At 40.8% G+C, this 18,633-nt stretch overlaps 1 long non-coding RNA gene across 3 annotated transcripts in view; it reads left to right on the top strand.

Moving 5' to 3' along the window:
• Positions 1-76: 76 nt before the first annotated feature.
• LOC123344393 overlaps positions 77-18,633 on the top strand; it is a 95,983-nt gene continuing 77,426 nt past the window's right edge. For 2 of the 3 annotated variants that reach the window (XR_006572542.1, XR_006572541.1), the window contains exons 1-2: positions 321-613; positions 1,335-1,438. This is a non-coding gene — a long non-coding RNA (uncharacterized LOC123344393). Of the gene's footprint in view, positions 261-320; positions 614-1,334; positions 1,439-18,633 lie in introns of those variants that run through there. The other variant, XR_006572543.1, reaches the window with a different exon arrangement.

Below are 18,633 nucleotides of genomic sequence, written 5' to 3' on the forward strand. Positions count from 1 at the left end.
AGCCGTTGCGCTCGCGCGCCCCAGAAGAGCAGAGCATGCGCACTAGCAGCAGTGAACCCGCTGCCTTCAACCCAAACGCCAGGCGAAGGCTCCTCACGCTAGCGACGGGCGCCAAACCGCTGCACTAGCGCCACCTGCAGGATGCAAACGCCAGAAGGAACGGCCGAGCTGTTCCGCACCGTGGGGCGTGTGTCCTCCCGGGCTCCCAGGTGTAACACCCACCCCAGCCTGCTTCTTAGAAGGGGCAGGAGGAGGCGGAGGTAACTCCGCAAAGCCCCAGCCCTGTTCATGTGCGAGCAGGAAGAAGGGGAGGAGCCGCACCCCCATCCCCAGTCCATACAGGAGAGGAGAGGAAAGAGACTCAGTCTCTCAAGCCTCCCTCGGGGGGGCGGGGGAGCTGAGACCCTTCCAGTCCCCTTGCAGTGTGGCGATCCCTGACGTGCAGGAGACAGGTCCCAAGGGCATGATTGTTTTAAAGATAAAACCTTGGGTTTGGGGTTTTGACTAATTACAGGTAGGAGGCGCCTCACAGCTTCCCTCCTGGGGAGAGGGAGAAAAGAGTAAACAGAGCCACCCACAGCAAGGGAGGAATGAAGGCAATCTGGAGACCTAGGTATGCCCCTCCTTAGGACTCGGGCAGCAAGTTGAAGAGTTAAAATGAATGAGAAAGTTCACACCCCTTGAAGCTATTGTTTCAGGCTGTCTGCAGACTCAGCCAGGCATCTTGGGTCATGTTTTCAAGTTTTTCTTTACATGTGTGTATGGGGGGGGGTAGAAATATATTTTTAATGAAAGCTGAGGGTCTGTTTCTATCATGTGACCCCAGTATCTAGGGCGCTGGGCCAACAGTACTTGTGCCTTAATCCAGCCCTGGCCTCTCAGTCTCTGATCTTGGGAGAAAAAACTGCTCATTGTCCTTTAAGAGTAAGAGAAAACTCCCCCAAGACTGTCTTTAGGGATGAGTGAGTGGGAAGGAGGCTTCTTAGAGTTGCCACAAAACTTAACATGGTAAGGGCAAAGGGAAGCTACAACCTTGCCGCCAATCTCCTGCAATATAAGTGCAATTTTTTAGACTTTCCCTGAATCTCCTCAGTTGTGAAGGCTTCTTCTCCAGACTTGCCCAAGTCTCCCTCTGGGAGCGTGGAAGGAGAATTGTGACTTAGCATAGGATCATCACCCAGGCTCCTTTGGGCAGATGGACAACTTTGGGCAGCGTTATCCTACAGCTCCTTCATTTATATGAAAGTGTAGGAGATGCCCCAAATCTTCCATATTTGAAGTGGGAAGTAATCCCCCAAACTTGCTCCAAGTTTAGCTCTTTCTCCTTCCTTCAGGTGGCATTCATTTACCAGACCTGCTGGAGCAGTTGTCTGCTGTGATCTGGCAAATCCTCTCTAGAATTGTGTATTCCAAACTGTTGCATATTACCAGCTCTGTGGTAAGTGGGATTTTTTTTTTAAATTAAAAAAAAAACTGCTTGTGTAACATTGACAGACTTCGGTTGTCAGCGGGCAGGATTGAACCTGGGATGTCTGGAGCAAAATGCATGAGCCTCTATTTCCTAAGCTAAAAGCCATATGGCCCTTAGCTAAGGCTGTAGAACAGACTCATTAATCTCTAAGTGGTCTCGGTGCCACTAGATGGGACAGAACACCACACCCAGAAGGTGTGTGGGTTACACTTGATTTTCTCAGATTAGTTCCCTACCATACTCCACTTTTGAAATTTACATATTAATACAGATGTACTTGCTCTTTATGACACCAGTATTAGTATTTTTTGTTACCAGGCCTATGCTGCAGTACATGAAAATTTAAATTAAGAAAATTTTAAAATATTTTTTAAAAAATCAGTCTTATGCTAACTTACATTGCCAAATAATTTACCACAAGAGGGAGGGAACTGCAAAAAAGTTATTTCCCTCTAATTGTGCAAGATTGGTAGATCCATAGTACAGATTTCAGACAATGATTATGTCTGTGACATATGGATGAGTGAATGAATTTTAAAATAAAGATCATCTGCTGTTAGGGTGACCAGATGTCCTGATTTTATAGGGACAGTCCCGATATTTGTGGCTTTGTCTTATGTAGGCACCTATTACCCCCGCAACCCCCATCCCAATTTTTCACACTTGCTGTCTGGTCACCCTATCGGCTGCTGTTGAAGGAAAGGGTAGCTGCATAGGATGGCTGGTACTGTAAGGTCACTCATAGCCCTCATACACATAGTCTCTCTCTCTTACACACATAGTCACTCATAGCAAATATCTGGAGAGTTCCACAAGAGTGCCGAGAAATGTCAGTTTAAAATGAGTGAGATGATAAAAAAGAGTGAGATTTTAAATGTCTCACTGAAATGCATTACAAATGTCTTCATTGCCTCGCCTCTCTGTGGGGTTCTACTGCAATCTTCACCACAAACCACTCCTCCCCACTAGCTGCTCAGCAATATGTCTTCAGGCCTCCCCTACTTAACACAGCTCTGTTATTTTGGCTTTTCATAACTTCCTTGATTCACATAACCAGGATAACAACACTTTATTACTCCTGCCCCAATAACAAAGAGACTGGGGATCCCACAACTGCAAAAGTGACCATTTGGGCAAGCAGTCCCATCCTGCTAGGCAGGGTGGGTGTGCCCATGCAAATGAGATCAGCCCTTGAAGTCCTTTTCTACAGCTCACTACCAGATGTAAGGGTAGAGCCCGTTCTGGCTCTGCTTACACACACACCCCGCCACACTGGCTCTCACACCCACATACAATCTGCCTCTCACGAATCACAGTCCCCCAATACAGATTCTCTCTCTCTCTCTCTCTCTCTCACACACACACACACGCCCACCTTGAGCCACTGCCACAGCATCTGCTGCGTACGAAGTTGTGTGTCAGCAATGGTGGGGCTCTGGGGGTCCGCAGGCGGGGGTGGTGGCAGTGCCCCCTTGACACACTGGGGTCTTTGGCACCGTCTGGGGACTGCTTTCAGAGGAGCATAGGGGCATCAGTTTAATAGTACTGCATAGGGCCCCATAAATCCTAAGGACAGCCCTGCGTGAAATTCTTAAAATTTACCATACATTAAGCCAATGTGAGTGATAAGTGGTAGGCCTGCTTGTTTGCTCAAGGCAAAGCTTCACATAACAGGGCATTCTTTCTTATGAAGAGTAGAAGCTACACAATGAATGACTACATTTTTGTTGCAAGTGATACCGGTTTCATGGATTACCTTTGAGCATCATTAACTTTCCTGAGCGTATTCAAAGTTTTATTACTGCACGTGGTAAGACACCAGAAAGTTTATATATGTACCTGTTGCACCTCAGCTTCTAAACTGATTTAGATTTAAAGTTGCAAAACCTAAAACTTCAAATCACAGAGCTGTCTGCATCCGTGTGCCTGATGCTAGATGCAGGACTCTTGTACAGACTAATCTTTGTGTCAGGTACTTGAACTGTGTATACAGACACAGAGCTAATTTTGCTGAGATACTCTGAGGCTAGATAATGAGTGTCCAATTTACTCCACTCTAGGAGCATAAGAGGACTTGAAATTTATCTGAGACACAGGAATCTCACGACAAAGATCAAGAAAAAGGAAACCCTAGGAACTTCCACATTTGGGAAAAAGTTTAGGCTGAGGTTTATATTTTATGATTCAAAGACAAAGAAAGGGGGGCTCAGTTTATGGATGTGCTTATTTCAGAGCATTTTGGGAACACCACCTACTTATATTACCAAATCAACATTTTAAATGTGAGCCTAGGCACCCTAAGATGAGCAACTGAAACTTTAAAATATTTTATTCTCAGTCACTGCATAATAAGGAGTTTTAAATTACTGTCTCTTTATTCTTGCTGTATTGTCTCTTTACTACAGGCTGGATAACAATGGATGATTTAAAACAATTTATTTTTTATTTAAATCATATTTTTTTAAACTTAAATCAAACACAGGTTTATGTTTTAAAAATACACCTATTTAAAATTAAATTTGAAATTGATAACCTATGTTAAGGCCTAAACGTTTTATAATCTATTAAAATAATTTGTTAAATACAAACATAGTATTAAGTGATACATGTTTCCTGCTAGAGTTTTTTAAAAAAATCAAACCAATATACTGGTGAAGTCACTGGCTAAACCTGGAACCAGAGTTTGTTGAAGTGTTAAATGAGCTTTGAAAGCCCATACTTTCTCTGCAGGTACAGAGAAATATTTTCTTAAGTTCAGTTTATTCAACTAGTTCAGTTCAATGACTAAGTTAAGAAACCAACTGGGGGTTGAAAAAGCAGGAAAACGTGTTTTTTCTCTTCCAAGCTATGAATAAAAACTACGTGTGAGAAGGTGATTTCTACTAGTTCTAAAATCTTGAAGGATATGTGTTCAAACAGTTCAATTCACCAAGGCTAATACTTCCTTTGTTTAATAATTCAATTAGTTTTAAATACAAAACATGTTTTGATAAACTCTCTCTTTGTTATGTATCAAGTACATTGAAGGTAGTTTTATTTAAAAAAAAAAAAAGAAAAAAGAAAAAAAAGCTGAATGTGAATTTCCATCCAAACAGGGCTTGGCACAAATCACAGGTTAAAAAAAAAATAAAAATCATCATCTAGTAAATAAGAAATGCATCATTCACCATTTTCTAACACAATAAAAAAGTAAAATTTAAGACTCCGAATACATGTAAATAGAGCCATATAGTTGCTTAAATAAATGAGCATAGATATAGTGTATCCAGCTGGTTAGCAAAAAGTAGTACTAAATTTAGTGTAAAGGGTATATTTATTTGCAAATCAAATAATGGTTACCAACAAATGAGAATGTATCCTTTCCTTAGGAAAATAACTAAAAAGTACAAAAGCAAAACAATATTAAAATTGATGATTTAAACCATCATTAAAATCCGTGATTTAAATCACTTTGATTTAAATCAACCTGTCCTGCTTTACTAGTCTCAAAGTTCAGTGTTGCTTAAATACAACTAGTGCTGCAGTGTAGGGCACATATTTCAGCCATGCCTGGGGGAAATTTCCCTCTGATTGGTTGCTTTCCCCACTTCTCTGCCTCCTGGGGTGTAAGCATCCAATCAGCCTGCTACAGGAAGGTAGGGTGACCAGATCACCCAGGTCAAATATCGGGACGCGGGGGGGCGGGGCGGGGGCAGAGGGGGAAAAAATGGCGGCAGAGCAAAAAAAAAAAAAAAATCCCCCACCCCCGATTCCTCCTCCCTCCGCAAGCGCTGGAGGGAGGCCCGGGAGACTCAGGGGAGCACGGGGCCGGGGTGAGTGTGAGTCCAGCCTGGCCCCGAGCAGGCAGGACTCAGGCGCGGTATCTGGAGGGAGAGTACGGGGTGGCCTGCGGGGCCAGGCAGCGGCTGTTCTCCCCACCTGGGCAGCAGGACTCGGGAGCAGCCATTGCTGCAGCTCCCACTGCTGCGGGGGGAGGAAGCGGCCACTGGCCAAGCTCGGCAGCTGTGGCTCTGGCGCCTATGAACCCCCCGAGCCCGGGCCTGCTGCGGGGACCCAGCGCGCACGCTGCGCATACCCAGCCCCTGGCCACTCGTGTCTGGGCTGGCTGCCCAGCTGGTGCAATCCTGCGGGCGGCCTCGGAGTGGGGGCAGCAGGCCCCAGCCCCCCGCATCCCGCTCGGGTCCTGCAGGGGAACGAACGGGACTGGGCTGCCGATGCCTCCGCCACGGGATTGCACCAGCTGGGCAGCCAGCCCAGACGCGACTGGCCAGGGGCTGAGCGCAGTGTGCGCGCTGCCCCGCAGCAGGCCCGGACTCGGGGGGTTCGGGCCCGGGCACCAAAGCCGCAGCCGCCGAGCGCCACGTGCTTGGCCACTTCCTCCCCCCGCAGCAGTGGGAGCTGCAGCAGCGGCTGCTCCCGAGTCCCCTGCCCAGGTGGGGAGAACAGCTGCCACCTAGCCCCATGGGCCGCCCCCCTACTCTCCCTCCAGGTACCGTGCCCGAGTCCTGCCTGCTCGGGGCCAGGCCAGACTCACCCTCACCCCGGCCCCGCACTCCCCTGAGTCTCCTGGGCATGGCATGCTTGGAAAGAGGCGGGGATTTGGGGAGGGAGACAATGGGGCAGTTAGGGGGCGGGGATGGGGGCGAGGATTTGGGGAAGGATCCAATGGGGGAAGGAGGGGGCGGAGTCGGGGCAGGGGAGGGCGCGAGCCCTTCGGGCTCCGGAGCCTTTGCTTGTTTGTCCAGTGTCCCGACCTAACATTGGTCGGGACGCGGGACAAACAAGCAAATATCGGGACAGTCCCGATAAAATCGGGACGTCTGGTCACCCTCAGGAAGGAGACAGAGCTCTCCGGAAAGGGGGAGGAGGGATCAGAAAGCTTGGCAGCTCTTCCTTCCCTTTCCTTTCTGAGCAACTGGCCCAATCCTCTGCTCCTCCCCAATCCCTGTAATACCTAGCTTGGGATGGGGGAGCGGAGATCTTGCTGTAGCCTTGCCCACTAGGCCTGGAACATGGCTGAATTGTGGTGTTATTCTATCTACACTGCAATGTCATACTATTTTAATTGTCTAATCAGATTTCCCATCCCAATATTTTTGCCAGGACTCCAGATGAATTTAGAAAAAACTCTGTATAACCAGAACTCACCATAACTTATTTGTAGATCCTGATTTGGCTTTTCCTGTCAAAGATATGACTGTACAGAATATTTGACAGTCCATAGATAGCATTTTTCTGCTCCAGATAGGATGTTCAATGAAACAGAAATGCCTATTGACACACATCAGGGCTTTCCTAAGTGTGGCTGGACAAAGAGAGGGCTTTGTCACAAAACGCCTTTTCTAGGCTCATCTGGAGCAAGAAAAACATATTTGATGACCTATGGGGCGGGAATACATGTTCACTGTCCTGGTAGGGCACTGATTCTGGTCTGGTTCTAGTCAGGGAAAGATTGTGGTAGGGTGACTACGTGTGTATATAGACCCCTAAAATCCATCCTAGTCTATTATAATTTCTATATTCATACTTGCTAATATCCTCTAACTAAAAAACAAAATATATTATTTTAGGATTTTATGCTGCTCATTACTAATATTTGAGTGCCATCCACATAAAATCAATAGTGATAGCTAAATCCTTCATGGACTCCATCGACCTTCTGGCACTTCTCCCTTTCCAGGGTAAAAACTGTGCTTGTGTAGGGTTTTGGTTTTGATACAGATATTTTAGATTATTATTATTTTATTTATTATTTGATCTAATCGATTATTTAATGCAATATTTTATTTTATTATTTTTATTAGATTATTAATTTACTTTGTCTAGGCTGATTTATTTCAGAGTAATTTTTTATTTTTTATTGGTTGGGGGTGATTTATTGGGTAGAAGAAGGTGTTAATGTTGTGTGTGTCAGACTTGCGGGGGAAAGGAAAAATTTTCCGAAGCAAGTGTCTTCCTTTTTTTTAAAGATATGCTGGGAAGTTAAGAAACCCACCATTATAGAAGGATAATTGCATGCATCTGTGCAGAACCCAGAGTGTCTGATAGGTGCCATATGATGTATACATCAAATAATAAAAAAGTAAACTTCAAGCCATTCTTCCAATATTGTTTTTATCTCTTTCTATGGTGAAGAGGCCAAATAAAATGGGGGGGGGGGGGGAAGTCTTGTTGGTAATTCTACCTTGACAATTAATTATATCTAGAAAATCCAGAAGAGAATGTACTAAATGATACTATTTTAGCAACATTTATTAGTGTCCTTAGAAGAGCTGGTGATGGGTTTTTTTGGGGCTGAACACTGAAAAGTGAGACACCCAAAAATCGCATTCTTTTCCCTCCAGGTGTTTGCTGACTCCCACTTAACTTCATTTTCATATCCCATTTCTAACTTGAGTTGGATCATGTTAGAAATGTAGAAATGTTTGCTTCGAGTTACATTTTCAGAGCATCTGCTGAATCCTTGGGTTTGGATAATCTAAACTGAGAAAAGTCTTCAGATCAGAAGATTACTTTGAAACCGCTTTATTCCAGAACCATTACTTAAATATACACAAATTACTTACAAGTTTCTCATGAAATCATTCCCAACACTGGGCCCATCATCATTACAAACACTAGATTATAGATGTTTTTATAGCTGCCTAGTTCATTCTGGGTACCACCCACAACCATTCAGGACAACAGTACAGGTTTTAAATACTGCCTTAACGTGTGTACATGTACGTGAAAGAGACGTCGTTCTAAATTTGAAGAAGTGAGTTTATTCTTCTGCCACTGAAAGTATTTATGCTAAGTGTCTAGGAACTTTATATTTAGTTTACTCAGCAGGCCACTAATGATATCTTTTTCAATATAACATAATATGGTAGAGAAATGTGGGAATATTCCCCATTATAATTTAGGACTTATATTCAGCCATTTCCCTTGGTCTGTCTGTATTAGGAATCAGATACATTCCTAAGTGGCCCAGATACAATAGTAGACTAATTTAAAGGCATGAGCATTTGCTTTGATCTATATTAGACATTACATATTCTTTCTTAATTAGACCAAGTACAGTACTAGAGTATGGTTTGTTCATACATTGTAGTTTGTATGCTCATGCATGCATTTAGCCACAAGAGGGCTGTCATTTGCTAGATTTGTTGGAGTAATATCTAGGGCTAAAATATTTTGTGGTGTTCTGTTTTTGTGTAATTATTTTCAATTAAATTAATTATATTAAAAACTTTATATTTTACTTGTTTTTAAACTATTACTATACTGCATAATTGTAAGAAAAAGAAGTAGTAGGAAACAGAACAGATGAAGTGGCAAGAGCATTATATTAGCTGTGATGTGTAAGTAAGGATTCAAAGACAAGTTAAATATTGGCCAAGGGAATACAGAGTTATATAATTCTGTGTTTTTCAGCAAATTCTGTATATATCAAACACTCAAGTCTCTAAAGTAAAACTCATTTTGTATGTAACCAGTAAACATTTTCATTAATAGCTACATTAGATTCATTCCATACAAAACTTATTTGCAGAAACTAATTGGTATTTTGTTGCATTGCAACTACAGAGTGGCAAAAATATTTTGTCAGGTAGAGAAATACAAGACAAGTACCAAGAAAAATACCACACTGCTGTATTAATTCATATTTGCACATATATCATGGATGTATACAAAAATAGCTGAACAGAATTTCAGTACATTTTAGTGTTTATGTAGTTTTAACTATATAACAGAAGTGCCTAAGCTTGTGAATCTTCCCAGGGGGAGTGACATCCCTGAAGTTAAATGTGATACTGTAAAGCCTTACTCTTGTAAGTATCAGATTTTATACTTCTTATTAGCATTAAAATAATAGATTTCTAGCAATTAGATGATATCTGACTAATTAACATGTTTCTAATAACAAATACAGTTATTTAGGAGCTTTAGTCGTATTTCCACTTTAGTTTCAAAATTTCCCTGACATTACAAAGTCTCCCCCATTTCATACTCCCCCACTCCCAGTCTAATGTACTTAGATACCACTAATTAGTACATTTATCTTCATGACATTCCCATTTTGCATTTTTCCCTAGGGTCTTCAACACAGAAGTGATTGCAAACATCACGTTTCCAAAGGCCCGATTCAGAGCCCAGTGAAGTTAATGGGAGTCTTTCCATTGACTTCTGTGAGCTTTGGATCAGGAGTCAAATACTTCAATCCCATTTTTCCCTTGACAACAAGGACCTATTTTGCATTAGGCAGCTAATTTTTCCTTGTAGAAAAGACTATGTAATCCCTGTAACTCAATTTATTTTTCTCTCTGAGCCCAAACTTTTACCTTTTAGAAGATTTAATGTATGCTGTTTGATGTTTGTGCTAATGCACCAATTTAGATTATTTACATTTTTAATAGGGCTGTCGAGCAATTAAAAATTAATTGTGATCAATCACGTGATTAAAAAAATTAATCATGATTACTCACATGATTAATCGCACTGTTATATAATAATAGAATACCATTTATTTAAATATTTTTGGATGTTTTCTACATTTTCAAATATATTGATTTCAATTACAACACAGGATACAAAGTATACAGTGTGCACTTTATATTTATTTTTTATTACAAGTATTTGCACCGTAAAAAGCAAAAGAAATAGTATTTTTCAATTCACCCAATACAAGTACTGTAGTGCAATCTCTTTATCATGAAAGTTGAACTTACAAATATAGAATTATGTACAAAAAACCTGCATTAAAATAAAACAATGTAAAATTATAGAGCTTGCAAGTCCACTCAGTCCTACTTGTTGTTCAGCCAATCGCTCAAACAAGTTTGTTTACATTTGCAGGAGACAATGCTGCCTGCTTCTTGTTTACAATGTCATTTGAAAGTGAGAACAGGCATTCTCATGGCACTGTTGTAGCTGCCATCACAAGATATTTACGTGCCAGATGCGCTAAAGATTCATATGTCCTTTCATGCTTCAACCACCATTCCAGGTGACATGTGTCTATGCTGATGACGGATTCTGCTCGAAAACAGTCCAAAGCAGTGTGGACCGACGCATGTTCATTTTCATTATCTGACTCAGATGCCACCAGCAGAAGATTGATTTTCTTTTTTGATGGTTCGGGTTCTGTAGTTTCCACATCGGAGTGTTGTTGTATTAAGACTTCTGAAAGCATGCACCTCATCCCTCTCAGGTTTTGGAAGGCACTTCAGATTCTTAAAGCTTGGGTTGAGTGCTGTAGTTATCTTTAGAAATCTCACATTGGTACCTTCTTTGCGTTTTGTCAAGTTTGCTGTGAAAGTGTTCTTAAAATGAACAACATGTGCTGAGTCATCATCCAAGATTGCCGTAACATGAAATATATGGCAGAATGCGGGTAAAACAGAGCAGGGGACATACAATTCTCCCCCAAGGAGTTCAGTCACAAATGTAATTAACATGTTATTTTTTTAACGAATGTCGTTAACATGGAAGTACGTCCTCTGGAATGGTGGCTGAAGCATGAAGGGGCATACGACTGTTTAGCATATTTGGCACGTAAATACCTTGCAATGTCAGCTACAAAAGTGCCATGCAAATGCCTGTTCTCGCTTTCTGGTGACATTGTAAATAAGAAGAGGGCAGCATTATCTCCTGTAAATGTAAACAAACTTGTTTGTCTTAGTGATTGGCTGAACAAGAAGTAGGACTGAGTGGACTTGTAGGCTCTGAAGTTTTACATTGTTTTGTTTTTGAGTGTAGCTATGTAACAAAAAAAATCTACATTTGTAAGTTATACTTTCACGACAAAGATATTGCACTACAGTGCTTGTATGAGGTGAATTGAAAAATATTTCTTTTGTTATTTTTACAGTGAAAATATTTGTAATAAAAATAATATACACTTTGATTTCAATTACAACACAGACTACAATATATATGAAAATGTAGAAAAGCATCCAAAATATTTAATAAATTTCAGTTGGTATTCTATTGTTTAACAGTGCAATTAAAACTGCGATTAATCATGATTAATTTTTAGTTGTGATTACTTTTTTGAGTTAATCATGTGTGTTAACTGTGATTAATCAACAGCCCTAATTTTTAATGTGCATTACTTGCTAATTGAGAAATAAGGAGCATGTTAACTAATTCTGACTTTATGCTGTATCCATAAATAAGAAAATTCAAAGCAAGGCTAAGTCAGCAATTAAATTTAAAAGATATTTTTTTCTTTTCATGTACTGGTCTTATTTTCTTTTCCATCCCAGTACATACCTTTTCCTCATGTTTTTTAAAAGACTGCACTCTTTAAATAGTGAAATTATGTTTAATTAATTTGAGTTTCATGCCTGTGAAAGGTGCTAGATTGATAGCCATGTGTGCTGAACTACTTGTTTTAACTACATAATAAGTATGCGGTACAGAGAATGATAGCTCAAGACTGCTCAGAATGTCCTGACAATGTGCCTCACATCTTACATTTACACATCCATTAGGTTTTTGGTTCTCTGCTGAGATGGCCAATGCGGTTACCTATGAGTGAAAAAATCTGGCAATTGTTTTCTTATGGGAAAATTTGACCACTGGGCTAAGAACACAGAACTCCATTGACATAATGTCTTAATGGTGGCCTTTCTAGGCCTTCATGTCTATCTGCACGGTGTTTTGTCAGACACTAGACTGGCTTCAAACTGATGTCATAAGTGAGGCAGGCAGCATAGTCCATTACCAATGTATCAAGGCAGGCATCCACTTACTCAAACAGTGATACCTTAAAAAATGCATAAATAGCAGTATGTACCTCATGACTTTCTCATTCTATGAAAATGAGATCACCTGCATAGTAATGTGATATGAGTCAGTTGAAGATAGGCTTATTATCTGGATCAGTAATTACTGGGGGAATCAAAGAAAAATGTTAATCTTTAACACTAATCTTCTCTTGAAGATATGTGCTTTTGATGACTAATTGTTTTTATATTTTTGACTTTTGACAAGTTATTAATCATTACGAGAGGAGAGAAAAGATGTAAGCAAGAAGCTGAGAATAAAAGTCAATTACCTGTGTAATGACAACAGTTTTTCCTGAAAACTGATAACAGTTCTTATATATTATGCAATTAACCTTTTGTTACTGATTTGCAAAGAGCTGAGGAAGGCTTCCAATAAGAAAAATAATACTTTAGTCAGACAAGCTTTGCAGAGCTTATTTCATATTCTTTTAAAATTAGTAGACATTTCTTTTGTATTTCCTTCCACCGCCCTATCTGGGGAAAATTCACTATCAGAGCTCAGTACATCCAGCAGAGAGAATGGGGTGAGTGGCTCTTTGTGAAGTTAGTGACAGTGTGAGCAGAATCCTCAAAGCTCTCCGTACATTTAGACAAGTGTCCTTCAGGTGTGTATCATGAATGAATTGGAGAACTTGGAGTGAAAAGTGCTTCCCATGTGGCAAAATGTGACGGGTGTTGTCCAATTTGACATAAAGGTCTTTATCATTGATGTCCGAATATTCCCCAGGTGTCAGCATTCGGTGAAGGTCCGTACAATAGTTCAAGAGTGTTTTCCTATCCGATGGCAGCTTACTAAGATCATACAACCCCTTACCTTTGCTTCATTTGTCCAAACCTTTCTTCAGTGGACACTTGAGCAGTGTCAATGAGCGAGCAAAAAACCTCCCTTTTGCATTTTTCTTCTGAGCTTCCCATCACCTCATCTCTGCACTTGTAACCAAACTGTCTCTTCTTCCAATGAATACACGTTTCCTTGAAGTCAGGCTCAACTCCTAAGTTTTCCACCATTTCTTGGGCAGCGGTGATGGCATCTTCAAAATCCGTTGTCCCTGTAGGCCACAATGAAATCAAGGCAGCTTCTCATCAAAGTAGTAGTGGTTATGTGATGTCCATTGACTGAGTTGTAAGCAAGGCATTAGAAATGTTTACATGGAACAGGATATCATGCCAAACCACAACTGAGACCAGAAATTTGAAGTTAAGAGATCTGGTTTGCCGGGCTTTGCACCTCCTGTCAGATTCTAGCCTCGACTTTACTCGACTGCGCCAGTTCCATCAGGGCATTGTAAACCTTTGTCACTTGGTACTTCACTGGCCTTATGCTGTCAATGCGGATCTCCCAGTGAGTGTCACTTAGTGGCTTCGTGATCAGATTTGTAACATTATCCAAGAGGATCTTCTAACTGATAGTTGATGCTGAATATAGGACATATATTCTTTGCAGTACTCCCAAGAGAGATACTGAATCTAAAGAAGATGATGTTGCATCTGATACAACCAGCCACAAAGCACGAAGAAAGCTCTTGGATTCAGCGCAAGAATTCTTACCTGGATGCCACTGTTCCTTTCCTTCATGTTTGTACCATTGTTATAGCCTTGGCCATGGCAGTCTTAAAGCTTTATTTTATTCTCATTCAAAATGTTTATAAACAGTTCTGTTAGGCTTTTCCAGTAGAATTGTGCACCAAAACAGATAAAGTGATCCTTTACTTGGATACAGCCATCCTCATCAACAAATCATACCATAAATGACATGTTTTTACTGTGACTAATGTTGGGAGTGCAGTCTATTATTACAGCATAATACTTCACTTTGACAAGACGTGTCAATATGTTATCAAGCACCTTCCTTGCCATAAGGTCAGTCAATTTATTTTGAATTGTTTTGTTTCAGTAATGGTCCATAGCTTCTTTATGAACTACTCAACGTAGATGCTCACACATGACATTGTCGTATTTCTCAAGGAGCTCTACCAAACCAATGAAATTACTGTTGTGTTCAGTGAACAACTTGTCTTCTTTTCAAGGAAGAGGGTAATTGAGATCAGATGCTCAATTCCTCCAGTGCTGGGTTTTTACATTAATAATTAACTAGTTTTCTGTATGTATGCATTTATTCAGCTTGAGCCTGGACTCAAGCTCCATCCATTTGGAGTAGTCCGTAAAATGGCTGGGTGACTTTTCATGTTGCTTCAGAGCATCAGCTAAGTTATGTCAGGAATTGTATCAAGAAAGTGCATTCTTTCATTTGGCATTCTTGTCAAATATTTTGCAACAAAAACAGAACACTTTGTGAGTTGATTTTGAGTAAACTAGTGAATGCCAATTCAGTTTCTCACCATTTTCGAGCACTCTTTTGCAGTGTGACTATGAGAAGTGTTGCTTCTGATCATTTACTGGAAATGTCATATCCTTGATTTTGCCTGGCTCATTCAAAAATGTCCAATCAATATCGGCAGTGTATAGGATCACCAGCCATAAACCAAAATCTGATGTCTCAATTTGTGGTGTGCAGTTTTTCTCACTGTGTTGCTGTCATCTTGTGAGGCTGATTCTTCTTTATTGTTTCTCTCCTTCATGTAGATAGGGGTTTGATAGATATCTCTGGAATCTCATTACATATGTCCTTTATTAGTTACTACTTACACTCTTCAAGACTTAAAACACAAGTACGCTTTCGCAATTGCACAGTAAAACAAGGTTGACAGTAGCATAGCTGGGCTCTCACTTCACTTCAGCTCATTCTTATATCTCATTAACTGACTGGTGACGTTCCGCCCTATATACCCATGAAGGCATGACTGACAATATTCTCGGAGGTTTGAGGAAAATGTAGTTCTCAGAAAGTCTGGAAGGTTCCACGAGATTCTACAAAGGTCCAGAATGTTCTAGGAGGTTAGTGAAAAATTGAATCCACATACAGAATACCCGAAACATGTTATTTCAAACATTCTATTTTCCATTTTGTCGCTAACAACAAAAACAGCACTTTGAGCCGGGGGCCCCAAGGCCCGGCATCCCAGGCAGTCGCTTGGGTCACATGCCCCTAAATCTGGCCCTGAATGTGCCTGACAACTGATATAACCACATTCTCAGGAAGAGCCAGAATAATCTGATAGGGTTTTGCAAACTGAGTATTTTTAAGACTTAAAAATACAAGACACATTCAAAGAATAAAAATGTGCTTTGTAAAATGCAGGTGAATCAGCCAAATATGACACAGATGTTTCTTCTGTGAATGCACTGTAAGCAAGTCTTTGGTACCATTATTTAGATATCCAGTCGTGCATTCCCTTACACAATTAGTCCTCACTCAGGCAATCCCATTGACTTCCATGAATCACAAAAAGGTGAGTGGACTCAGCACTTCGGCATAATTCTCCCAATCACTTCCACCTGTTTCTCATAGACTTAAATGGCTCCTGTTGGTTAGCAATTGAAGGTTACACTTATGAAAAACTCTGCTCAATCCTGCAAGCCTTTATTCAGGGGAGTAGTCTCACTGATAACAATGGGACTATTCCCAGCAGAATTGAATACTTGAAGAGATGAGTTCTCCTTCATGGCTGTAGTACAATGTTTTTGCTTTCAGGTCCAATAGGAACAGTGTAAGCTCTTTTTTGTTCTTTTTCTGATGGTTGATATAACTTTGCCTGTACTTTGACCTCCACTTCATTCTGAGATAATTTATTTGCTCTTGTTCTGATTGCAGTTTGTCTCCCTGTTGCCTATTTTGATTATCTGTAGGCTCATGAGTAAATTTTTTATAAAGTCAATGAAAAGTAATTCTTATTAAGAATCCAAGATCTTATTAACTTTTTCAAGTAACCTCTTTGATTCCACTAATAACCCTCTCTGCCCATGGCATGGTTTGAAGCTAGGTTTAGAATTGCTAGTAGAAAGAAAAAGTGCAGCAGAGCTCTGCTCAAGTCAGCTGGTGAATAGGGACAAAAGTAGTTCAAAACCATCTTTGCAGTTTCCTGATCTTGCGGCCAACTGAGGGTTGATTTGGTTCATGGCTGTGCTATGTAGCACCATTTGCAATGGCATCCATGAGACTATTATGCCTGCTGGTTATCACTGGAACACACTAAGCCCAACCTAGCTTGCTCTTTAAATTGGCAGATGGAGGGATGGGAAAGGGCCACACTGGGGGGAGTCCTCAGTTTGCAAGTTAAATCAGGAAGGGGATGTTGTGTCCTCTTGTCCCCCATTGCTACACAGGATTTAATCAAAAGTGTTAGAAAGACTTTACAAGTACCCTTGTGGATTGAAGGGAATGGGGTACTAGCTTGTCGGTCCACTGATCTATAGTGTCCCTTTAAATACATTAGATGTATAAACCTCATATTGGTCCTTAGATTAGATTATTTTTGTACAGCACAGCTCATGCTATATTGAATATGACATTCAAAATAATTATACCACATCTCATCTAAATTTTATTTGCATGCCCATTAAAAACAATATTTAATCAAAAGTTTGTGTGAGGACTAGGATTTAAGAAGCAGAAATGTGTCAAATTTTGTTCTACGCGTTATTGAGCATCCTTAGAAAGTCATTTGAAATTAAAACCATCACACAGCTTTGGCTGTGCAGGACAAAGCAGCCTTTACTGCTGCTGGTCCATGGTAGCTTTGCTGTCCTTCTGTTTCATGTAGCTGCAGATGTTGCCTCCAATTTTAAAGGCTAGCCACTATGTAATTCCAGTTAAGGGATCATGAATGCTATCTGTTATACATATGGGTATATTTGAAACTGAGCTTATTGAGTTCTCTAACTTCCTAATATAGGACAGCTTATTCTCTTACTGACTGATATTTAATCAGCAGTAGAGACTTAGAAGTAGTCCTGGTGGAGATGATTAACAGGCAGAGACAGTGAGAAGGTAAAATGCACGATAGATTATCACATGGCTCCATTTCCAAAATGTTTGTAAGATAGTATTTCTGGTGACATATGGCATATTGGCATATGGAAAGAATATGATGTGGCATCAAGGTTTTATTGACACTGGTTTTGGATGACCTACATGACTTGTGGCTTTGCCATTTATGAGTAAGGCTAAGATTTAGTCATGGGTGTTTTTAGTAAAAGTCATGGACAGGTCACAGGCAATAAGTAAAAATTAATTGCCCGTGACTTGTCCATGATTTTTACTGTATAAATGCCCCTGACTAAAACTTAGCAGCTCCTGGGGCCCGGGTGCTGCTGCTCTGGGTGGGGGGCCCAGGACACCTGTATTGTGGGGGCCCCGGGGCTGATGGCTAGCCCCTGCACTGGCCGCAGGGGCTGACTTCCCCCAGCCACCCCATCTCCGAGCTCCCGGGGACCACTGCTCCAGTACTCCCCAGGGCTGCCCCCAGGACTACTGCTTGGGCACTCCCCGGGGCCAGCCTCCCTGGGACCACTGCTTGGGTGCTTCCCTCAGGGCCAGCCGCCGGTGCAGCTGGCTCTGGGGCTGCCCCTGGGACTGCTGCTCAGGTGCCCTGCAAATAGCCACAACGGCCACTGCAGCTGTGAAAGTCATGGAGGTAGTGGAAAATCACGGAATCCATGACTTCCGCAACCTCCATGACAGAATTGCAGACTTATTTATGAATAATATAGTCATTCTGAATTCATGCTGATAAAACAATTACACCGCTCTAACATGGATTTTCACTGCAGATACACACACACACACTTTAAAGTTTAATTGGAGAAAGTTGGTTTATCCATTACTCAGATAGTGAATATCATCTACCATGGTACATTCTTGAAGCTTTTCATCTTGCCTAACCCTATTTCTGAACATTAATTCCCACAAGGCCAGCTGTATTTACTACATTAATCTACTTGAGATCTTAATCACTTATTTTGATGAGCTATCTCTAAGTAGATTTATCTTTTGACTATCATATTAGCCCCTAAACTCATTAGCGGAAGAATCTTAACAAACTAGCAAATCTGAAGTCCTGCAGTTAATACTATCAAAATCATTTCATATCATTACAACAATGGCTAAATCTCTCTCTAGTGAGTATGCTCCCTCCACTAGAAATAATGAGCTGTTTTTGCTCAGGGAATTAGTATTTATTCAGATGACAAATCATTACAGAAGAGGATAAAGATCATCAGTGATTAAAGGTTAAGACTACAGTAGCAGCATAGTTACAATTAATTTTAAATTTAATTATGAAAGTTCCCCATGAAAGTAAGCTTTTATTAAATATTGACAACATTTATTTTAAGATCAACAAAATTAGAAGGGTTTACTGTACATACAGATGTAAAATAAAGGAACTATATCTGTCCATTCAAAAGCTATATGCCATTTGTCTTGAGATTCATTATAGATCCTCCACTGCCACACCTTTTTCATGTTCTCCTCACTTTCCAGAACAT

Source organism: Mauremys mutica, chromosome 11 (assembly GCF_020497125.1).
Source record: "Mauremys mutica isolate MM-2020 ecotype Southern chromosome 11, ASM2049712v1, whole genome shotgun sequence".
Classification (NCBI taxonomy): Eukaryota; Metazoa; Chordata; order Testudines; family Geoemydidae; genus Mauremys; species Mauremys mutica.